The following is a 9,914-nucleotide window of genomic DNA, read 5'->3' on the forward strand; positions in this document are numbered from 1 at the left end:
AAAACGGGACCCTCTTATGTCACCCCTGCATGTGGAAGCGAGACCGAGCGCAAATAAATTCATCAACACAAACATATTTCCAAGCTAATTACCCTTTGCAAGTATTGGTGCATTCCCTTGCGCAGTAGGCGTGGCACGCTGGACACGCCCGTCCAAACGCAGTGCAATGAGCGAATCGAAGAGAATTAACTTGTTTCATCGCACCAACACCAGCTTACATCGATTGAGTATGCGGTTTTGTTTCTCTTTTCCCTCCACTCTTTCGCTTCGTACACACAATCGAGCATGCTGCCGAGATTGGTATGTGGTCGCCGTGCACCTTAATACAACTTTATTATTCAATTGAAATTTTTCTGGGCCCATTCTCTCGATTTCGCTCGCCGTTGATCGCGATCACCGATGAGCGCTCGTCTCACACTCTTTCTCTCGAAACCCCACCCCCTCCCGGAAAGAGAACGTGTAGGTACAATCCTTTGCGATCGGTAGACCACCCATGTTGACGTAGCCCGTACGTACGCGGCGGGCTTCTTGCCATCCAAAACCCACCAAATCGAGATGTTATTTTTATAATTGTATAATTTCAAAATTAACCACTCGATGTGAATAAAAATATACATGACTGTGTGTTGGTCTGCTGAGCGCGCCACCAGGCAACTGCGGTAGGTCGGCCACATTTTTACATTCAATTAGTCGGAACAAGAAACAAACAGTCAACCTGTCAAAAACTAATCACACATTTTGAAGTGCATGCATATTTGAAGGGGCGAAAAAATCTGATTAAGCTGTCATTTGCGAGTGACTAAAAAAGAAGAAGAAACCAAGCACAACCGAAAAGGACGGACGATTGCGAGAGACAGCGCCGTTGGTCGTCAATTTATTAAATCATTATCTGCATATATGCTAATTATAGTGTGCGAGTGTGACTGGCTGACTGGCGGCAAAGGAAGATCGACGCCATCGTGATTTCGATTGATGGTCAAGGCTTTTCGCGTGCCGCGGGCTGAATGATCAATTAGTTGAAACTGTTCTTTTTTGTCGTCAAAACTGTTCACTAATATGCTAGTTGAAAAATAAAACACGTTTGTCAACTGTGATTGGGTTGGGCGGTCAATTTGCTGTGATGTTTTGTGTCCCACGAATTAATGCTAGGATTTATGGGGTGGTAAATCTAATTTATGATCCCGTCGAACTGGTCAATTTGAGAGGCCTCTAGGAGTATGCTGTTGTCCGATGATGGAAGAAAGTTGATTGATTTCACCTCTTTAGATTGTGCCGCAATGATGGTTTTTGGTGATCCTAGCGTCCGACGGAGGCGCTTTCTAAGTGCATGGCTATACATTTTCAGAGTTCAATAAGACAAAACTGGAATAGAGAAAACATATTAAGCCCTCAATAAACACACGCTAAATTATAAACTGATAATTTGGATATTATCTTAGTTACTGAAAAATGAACATTATATTTAAAGCCATTGGGTCGAATTCTTTTAAACTTTTTTTTAACTTGATGAAAATACACAGAAAATAAAATCTCAAAATTCATGCGTGTAACTGTTAACTTGTATTTCATTTCACAAAAGCTAGTAACTTTCAATAAATGTTGCTTGCAAAGATCGACGGTTACACACAATATTTGCAACTTTTTATGAAATAACCCTAAACTTTACACGGTTTTAATGTAAGCTTCACAGCTAAAAAATGTATTGTAAATTTACGTTACTATTATGCACATAAATGGAGCGTCAAATATCATTCAAGTTAACATTAGGGTAGAGAACTACTTCGGCCTATTCGCCCATTTAATATAAAGTTAATTATGCGTTTGGTACGATACTTTAGTTAATAAACTACGGAACAAAGTCAATGAGAACGCGTGGTATGAAGGTTTGCACCGACCGAATCAATTTTTGGCGTAAAAATCAGTGTTAGACTTTTGAAAATATCTCAACGATTGGTTTCTCTCTATAAAATCTTACGGAAAGGTAAATAAATTTGAAAGCAATCTTTAATAATAACATTCCGTTTGGTGCTAAACTGCGCTACATTAAGAAAGACTAAGTGCGGGTTATGCTTAATAGGCCGGAAATGGGGTAGTTAACCCTATAGATCGTGTACATTTATGAGACATGTCATGAAATATTCCATATATTGTATGCAATTGTCCACCTTTGTTTGCAACATTTCTTGCAAGCTGATAATTTACGTGAAAAGGAAGTTTACATGCATGAATGTTTACATCACCAGTAAAATTCAGATTTTTTTCGGTGTTGTATGATATGTGACGCTCCATTTATGTGCATCATATTGAACAGATTTTTACACTACTTTTTAGATCTGTGTATATATGCTACGAACAAATTTCCAAAATTCCGGCATAGATAATTTTTGAAAATTATTAAGAACATTTTTATGATACTGCACAGCAAAAAATTCTGAATTTTAATTGTGATGTACATATTCATTCACGTAAACTTGTATTTCATTTCACGCAAACAAACAACTTGGCAGCAATGTTGTTTACAAAGATGGGCTTTTGTATACAAAATTTGAAACATTTCAAGAAAAAGTCTCAGTTCTTTACACGGTTTATAATGTAAACTTATATGATATTTGACGCAGAAACTTACACTACTTTTTCGAACAGTGTGTAACTTAATGAAATTTTCAAGATCCTGCGGTTTTAAATTTGATTTTTCAGATTCTGGGACTACTTTGGGATTTTTTTTTAAAGAATTTATCAATATTCTGGGGCAAGGATATGTTTTTAAGATGTCGAACTTCAAGAAAAAAAAGAAAAAAAACAAAGGCTCCGGATATTAAAATGATTGCATTATTCACAATCCTTGGAAAATAAATACTGATATAATCCACACAGCTACACAGTTCGAAAAGTAGTGTAAATTTCTGTTCAATATGATGCACATAAATGGAGCGTCATATATCATATAAGTTTACATTATATATCATGTAAAGTTCTAGCACAATTCATGCAATGTAGCAAATATTGTATACAAAAGCCCATCTTTGTAAACAACATTGTTTATAAGTTGCTCAGTTGTGTGAAATTAAATTTAAGTTTACGTGAATGAATGTTTACATCACAATTAAAATTCAGAATTTTTATCTGTGTAGAAAAAGTAGTGTGAATTTCTGTTAAACATGATGATCATAAATGGAGCATTATAAATAACCCAAATTTACATTATATATTATGTAATGATATGAGAAATTTTATAACATATATCAAATATTGCATGAAATTGTCAAATTTTGTATGCAACGTTTTCTGCAAGCTCGTAGTTTGCATGGAATGAAAAACAAGTTTATTTGCATCGATGTTTACATCATAAGTAATATTCAGAATGCTTTCTGTGCCTGAAGAAATGCAAGCTTATACTTAATATTAAAGGATAGGGTAGGGGTTATTAAATAATTACGAAAGCATTTAGAGGACGGTGGGGCTGTTTGATATTTTTTAACGTTATCTTACAAGCGATGGAGGAGGTCTGAGAAATATTTAACGTAAGCATGAATGAATCATATGCAGAACCAGTGTTGAGAAAAAAAAATCAAATTTAAGTAATGCCCTTGATCACGATTGATTTTGTAGCCAAAAATCAACAAGCAAGCAACTGTGTAGCTTGGAATATAAAGCAAACAAAACTCACCAGCTACTATTCTAACCAAACCGTGGTGAGTTTGAGTTTCGTGATTTGTTTACATCCAAACGCGACAAGAAACTACCGTCACTGCTGGCAGCAGTCAATGAGCTGGATTACCGAGGTGAAGCAATCGGTTATGTTGTGTGAGTAAAACCCCTGTACGATACAAGCAATTAGTGACGTCACTACTTGCGTTTACGTAGATTTTTTGGATTACTAATACAATCATATTTCACGATCTGCTTCACCTCTTTCTGTACCTTATTGGGCAGCAGTAGCTTCGTGTCTACCATCGGTGAACAGAAAAGATTGATAGAAATAGTATCGCAATATCAAAGAGGTTTGGAAAATCAATATCAAGCATAATGTTTTGTTCCAATATCACGCGTGATATTGAAAGGGTATGAGATCTTAAAAATATCATTAATTGATGATTTTGTCGACACTGTGCAAAACATATAAATATTCAATGTAAGATCTTTTTATGGGTGACGTGGGTTCGGTTTTTTAGTAATATATTTGCAGGACGGGGGTTGAAAAATACCAGAAAACTTCTCCCGTAATTACATGGAATATTTTGAATATTTCCTAGTTCTGAAAATAAATCACAAGCATATAAATAATGTTGACATGTATAAATATTTTTTAAGTCATCCTACAATCAACTTGAGTGAAACGAAATCAGCGTGTTGTGTCATCTAAATGAACGCACACTCACACATGGCGGATATGAAGTCCTGCAAAAAACGAAAAGCGCAACACTCACACAAGCATTGGATCGAGGCTTGACCAGTGATGCCACATATACAGATTTATCTGTAATCAATTTTTTTTTTCAATATTTTGATATAGATTAAACACATATCTGTATATACAGATTACAGATTTTTTGAAAATATACTGATTTTTCCGAGAAGGATAAAATTTCCGAGTCCCAGATTTAATAATTATTTCCAAAAATTATTAAATGATTTTTATTAGAACAAATCCATTTTATCGATATTGGAGAACTGGACTAGGAACGTGAATTAGTCATCTCTTTCATTCTCCCGCAGTTCTGAAGTAAGGATGTGTAAACGTCACACTCTGGACATGTTCTATATGACATTGCAAAACAATATGGCCACCTTTTGATTATAGGAACGATAGGAACATGGCAAAATCTTCTCGAAAAACGTTGTGCAAACATTTTTTCCACTTAATGTCATTTTTTATACAATTTGCAACCAAGTGCAAGCAATCTTCTTTAGCCAGTCCCGAATCAATATTCTTGGAAATCTCCAGGACATAAACGAACATTTCAAACACCTACTCAACAGATTTGCACAGTAGCTCAGGCATCCAGTGAAAATCAGCGTCAATGGTTCGGTCGTCAATTCTGTAAGCCCACCCTCCGCGTACATATTACGTTGGAATTGGCCCAGTAATTTAGACGACCTATATCAATAAATTTGAGATATTATTTCCATGATTGGAAACATGAAACAATCACAAACCATGCTTGTTTTAGATCCAGATGCTTAAAAAGTGACAGTTAACGTATACACTCTAAAAATTTTATCAGCACGGTGCTCGATAGTTTTAACACATTCAAGATTATCGAATCAATACAAAAAAGAAATAATTATTGAAATTCACCGATTTCACTAGTTTTGTCCCGCTTGGATTTTTTTCAAATAAGCGAAATATATTTTTAACAACTCTTGATTATATTTATGCATTCCGATAAATAATCGTATCTTACTTTTGAGCAGCTACCAAACTCAAATAGCATTTTTCACTAAATATAATATTATTTAAATGTTGAACGGAATTCTGATGATGTTCACATGTTTTGATTTACAATTCTGATTGAAGGGATGTTAGATTTTCATTCAAGTAGTCAAAGCTACTATAGTTAATTCATTTTTTTTTTATTTAACGAACAACCGGTTTAACAACCCACAAATTGATTAAGACAGTTTGTGACTTTGAAACTTTGGAAAAACTCTTTCTGAACTTTTGAAGGGAGTTTTACGAAAATCCACACTAAGATCATAATAAAGAAATTATACAGATTATTTTACAGATTTTTGTCAGCCAGATGATTAAAAAGATGTTTTTCGGTAAAAATACAGATTGAAATCGTTAAAAAAATGTGGCAACACTGGGCTTAGCTTCGGCTTGTGCGCTTTTGAATAATTCGATCAGTCTGATAATATTTATTGAAGCGAATAGACTGTAGAGATGTGTAGTGATGGAGTGTAAAAGAAAAGAAAACGTTTGTTTAATGTGTGATCTGGCACGAAAGTCTCGTCGGTTTACGACAAGCTCTATATTCTGAGAAGAATTCAAGAAAATTTAGGAAGCACAAATTTTGAATCCTGAGGAGATTGAGAGTGAGATTATATTATTAAAGATAATTCAATAGGAAATCATAGACATTTTCATGGGAATCCTAAGGATAATTTCATAAGATTCTGAGGAGAATTTCAAGCAAGTGAGTAATGGTGCTATAACCATTAACCATCAAAGGCTAGGACAAGAGCAGGGTTACTTCCACTCACTTGCTATAAAAAAATGTTTTTTTCTGAATTATGTAATCATGAAATAGTTTAGTACTTGTAAGCTACAAGAAGAGGTCATGAAGTATATGTTTGACACATAAAATCTGTCAATATTGCTTTCAGTGTGCCACAAATAGCGATTTTACAACTCGTGAGTGCTCACTCTGAGTGAACGCTCACGAATCATAAGATCGCTGATTGTGACGCTCTCAAAGCGAAATTGACAGGTTTTATGGGTCAAACACATACTTTACACCCTCTTCTTGTTAATTACAAGTGCAACATAGCATTATAACATCTAATGATTGTATAATTCCCAAAAATATTTTTTTATAGCAAGTGAGTGGAAGCAACCCTGGACAAGAGTTCTAGATCAACAATTGAAATAGGCGGAACAACCAAACGTAAACAATGGCTTTAAACGCAAATTCCTCGAGAATCAAAGCACATCCATGCAACCTAACACCATCATCTGATCGAGCAAACTTCCTTCATCGAATGGCATTGTTAGTTTGCGTGGGAGTGTTTTGATTCTCGAGAATTTTGTGTTTAAAGCCATTGTTTACGTTTGGTTGTTCCGCGTATTTCAATTGTTGGTCTGGAGTTAATGCTCATGCTGTCATAGGAAAATGGAGCATCGCTTAACCTTTCTAGTCTAGATGCTTTCAACGACCAATCAATCATATAATTAACAAAAACGGAACGTACGGTAGGAGATGTCTACGTTGTATCCATTTATTTGATTCTGAAGCATCGCGTTTAAATCTTTGATTTAAACAGACCCGTGTTTTTTTTTTAATTATCCTGCCCCTTTAAATGACGTATGGCCGTTTTGGTATGTGTGACGCATCTTCGATGTGAAACGTATATCATATAGACAAGAAAAATTATGGAAGAACTCACTGTGTTGGTGTTTTTTTTTCTCCGTGTTGGGTATTTTGATCACTGCGACCAGTACTTAGATTTATTGCGATATATTCCCCGTTTTAATATTGCTTTATCAGCATGTCGTAACACCATTTTATGAAGCGACCGACATAGACTGACCGAAAGCATTTTCCCAGTCAGGTATTACATTTCGAATGAATTGCACTACTTGGCTGGGAACTGAATTCCAAATATCAAAGGGTTCTGTCAGCCCCTTATCCTGAAAAATACGCCTCTCATTGAAGATTGCTGTACAAGAGCATAGCAGGTGTTCAGAGTCTTCTTTTTCTATGCCACATAATCGACACATGTCATCTTGAAGTTTTCCTATTAGCTTCAAGTGATATTTACATGAACAGTGCCCTGTTATTAAACCAGTGTACATACTGAGATCTTTCTTTGATAGCTCAAGAATTTTGCTAGTCATTGAAATGCTCGGATTAATATACCGTTTCGACTGCCTAGCAATGAGAGTGTTGTTCCAATTGGTCTCCACTTTCATTTTTTTCCCATTTCTTGAACTCCATTCTAAAAGAGCAAGCAGAAACTCCACAGAATGGTTCTGGTCCTATAAATTGTTGAGATGATCCAAGCCTAGCTAGTGTGTCGGCTTTCTCATTCCCTTGAATTCCACAGTGACCAGGAACCCAAAATAGGTTCACTTGGTTTTGGCAGGCCAATTTTTGCCAATTTTCAAAGCTTGGCTATCAGACATAATGCAGATATTCGAATGTCTATAATTTTTGCGTAGACATTTTAGAACATTCAAGAATTGCTTGGACTTCTGCTTGGAACACGGTAGGCCAGTAGCCCATAGATATTGAGATATTTATACCTGGACCTGTAACCCCTGCTCCTACACGATTATTCAATTTAGAGCCGTCTGTATAAAAGATAATTGATCCTGGACGAATGTTTCGTTCCCCATTGTCCCACAAATCGTGATCCGCATCTGCTACATTGTAAATACGATCGAAGTGATATTTTTTCTTCATCCAATCTTCATTTTCAACGGCGCCGGTGGTGTAGTGGTAAGCGTGATTACCTCTCACCCCAGCAGGCCTGGGTTCAATCCCAGTCGGCGCCGCCGGGATGTTCTGAGCCATAACATCTCTGATCACGCCTTCCTTCGGATGGGAAGTAAAGCCGTTGGTCCCCGGGTCATGAGTTGATGGGTCGATAGGTAGGGTCCAGGTGTGGGAGCTGCCTTCCTGGCACGTCGGTAGCATTGGTGCTCAGCAAGGGAAACAAGATCGACGGAAAAAACAAACCAAAGGAAAAAAAAAAAAAAAAAAAAATCTTCATTTTGTAACATAACAGAATCAATATTGAACATTTTTAGGATGCTCATATGTCCTCTAAGATGACCTTCAAAGAAGTGATGTGACCGTCAGATCCTTAATGCACTCCTTTCGGCTTCTAATTGAATAAATTGATGCAAAAAAGCAGATAAAGTAGATCATCTAGTGCCATACTTGGTGTGCTACTCATTGCACCAGTTATTGAGAGAGTAGCTAGTCTTTGCAGCCTCCCCAGCTTTTTCTGAGCTGATTTTTCATTTGGTTTTACGCCACCAAACCAATGATGCATAGGTTATTCTGGGTCTTACAATCGTCAAATAAATCCAGTGGATCATTTTAGGTTTTAGTCCCCATTTCCTACCAAAAGTGTTTTTACCTATCCAAAGAGCATTTGTTGCTTTACTAATGACTTGCTCTAGATGCGAATTCCAATTTAGTTCAACACTGAAGATCCATCATTGCAGGAGATAGAAGCAGCCATCCGAAATATGAAGTCCAACAAAGCCCCGGGGGTCGATCGCATATCAGCAGAGATGCTCAAAGCTGACCCCATGCTAACCTCATAAATGCTGCATCAACTATTCGTCAATATCTGGGACACCGCGACTTTTCCGGCTGACTGCATGCAGGGCCACTTGGTAAAAATCCCCAAGATCCAACTGTATGCGACAACTGGCGAGGCATCATGTTACTGTGTATTGTTCTCAAAGTTTTGTGTAAAGTTATCCTCAATCGGATACAGGAGAAGATCGACGCGACTCTCCGACGACAGCAGGAAGGATTCCGTGCTGGAAGATCCTGTGTGGACCATATTGTCAAAGCTTTCGCCGACTAAACCACGAAAACTTGTGGGGCGCTCTGAGACGCAAGGGAGTCCCTGATAAGATCGTCAACCTCATCTAAGCGCAGTACGAGGCTTTCTCATGCAGAGTGTTGCACAACGGAGCTTTGTCTGACCCTATTCGGGTAATCGCGGGTTTGAGGCAAAGATGTATATTATCACCGCTACTGTTCCTCATCGTAATCGACGAGATCATGGTTGGAGCCGTTGACCGTGTACCGAACCGTGGGTTGCTGTGGCAGCCTATTACCATGGAGCATCTCAACGACTTCGATTTGGCTGATGATGTTGCGTTATCAACACAACGGCGCTCTGACATGCAGAGTAAGCTCGACGACCTTGTGGAACGCAACAAGACCAAATCGTTGGATGTCAACATGGAAAAGCGTCCCAATTTCACGGTAGCTAAGCAGGCAGTGGAGAAAGTCGAAAGCTTCCAATATCTTGGCTGCCAGATAGCGTCGGACGGTGGCACAAAGAGCGACATAGGTGCACGGATTAAGAAGGCTAGGGCTGCTTTTGCTAGTTTGCGAACTGTATGGAGAGCGAATCAGATCAGTTGACACACCAAAATCCGAATTTTTAACTCGAACGTGAAGTCTGTGCTGTTATACGCCGGTGAAACATGGTGTGTATCA

The sequence above is a fragment of the Ochlerotatus camptorhynchus genome, unplaced genomic scaffold (assembly GCF_037179485.1).
Source record: "Ochlerotatus camptorhynchus isolate MF236.1 unplaced genomic scaffold, CSIRO-AGI_Acam_v1.1 ptg000274l, whole genome shotgun sequence".
NCBI classification, from domain to species: domain Eukaryota; kingdom Metazoa; phylum Arthropoda; class Insecta; order Diptera; family Culicidae; genus Ochlerotatus; species Ochlerotatus camptorhynchus.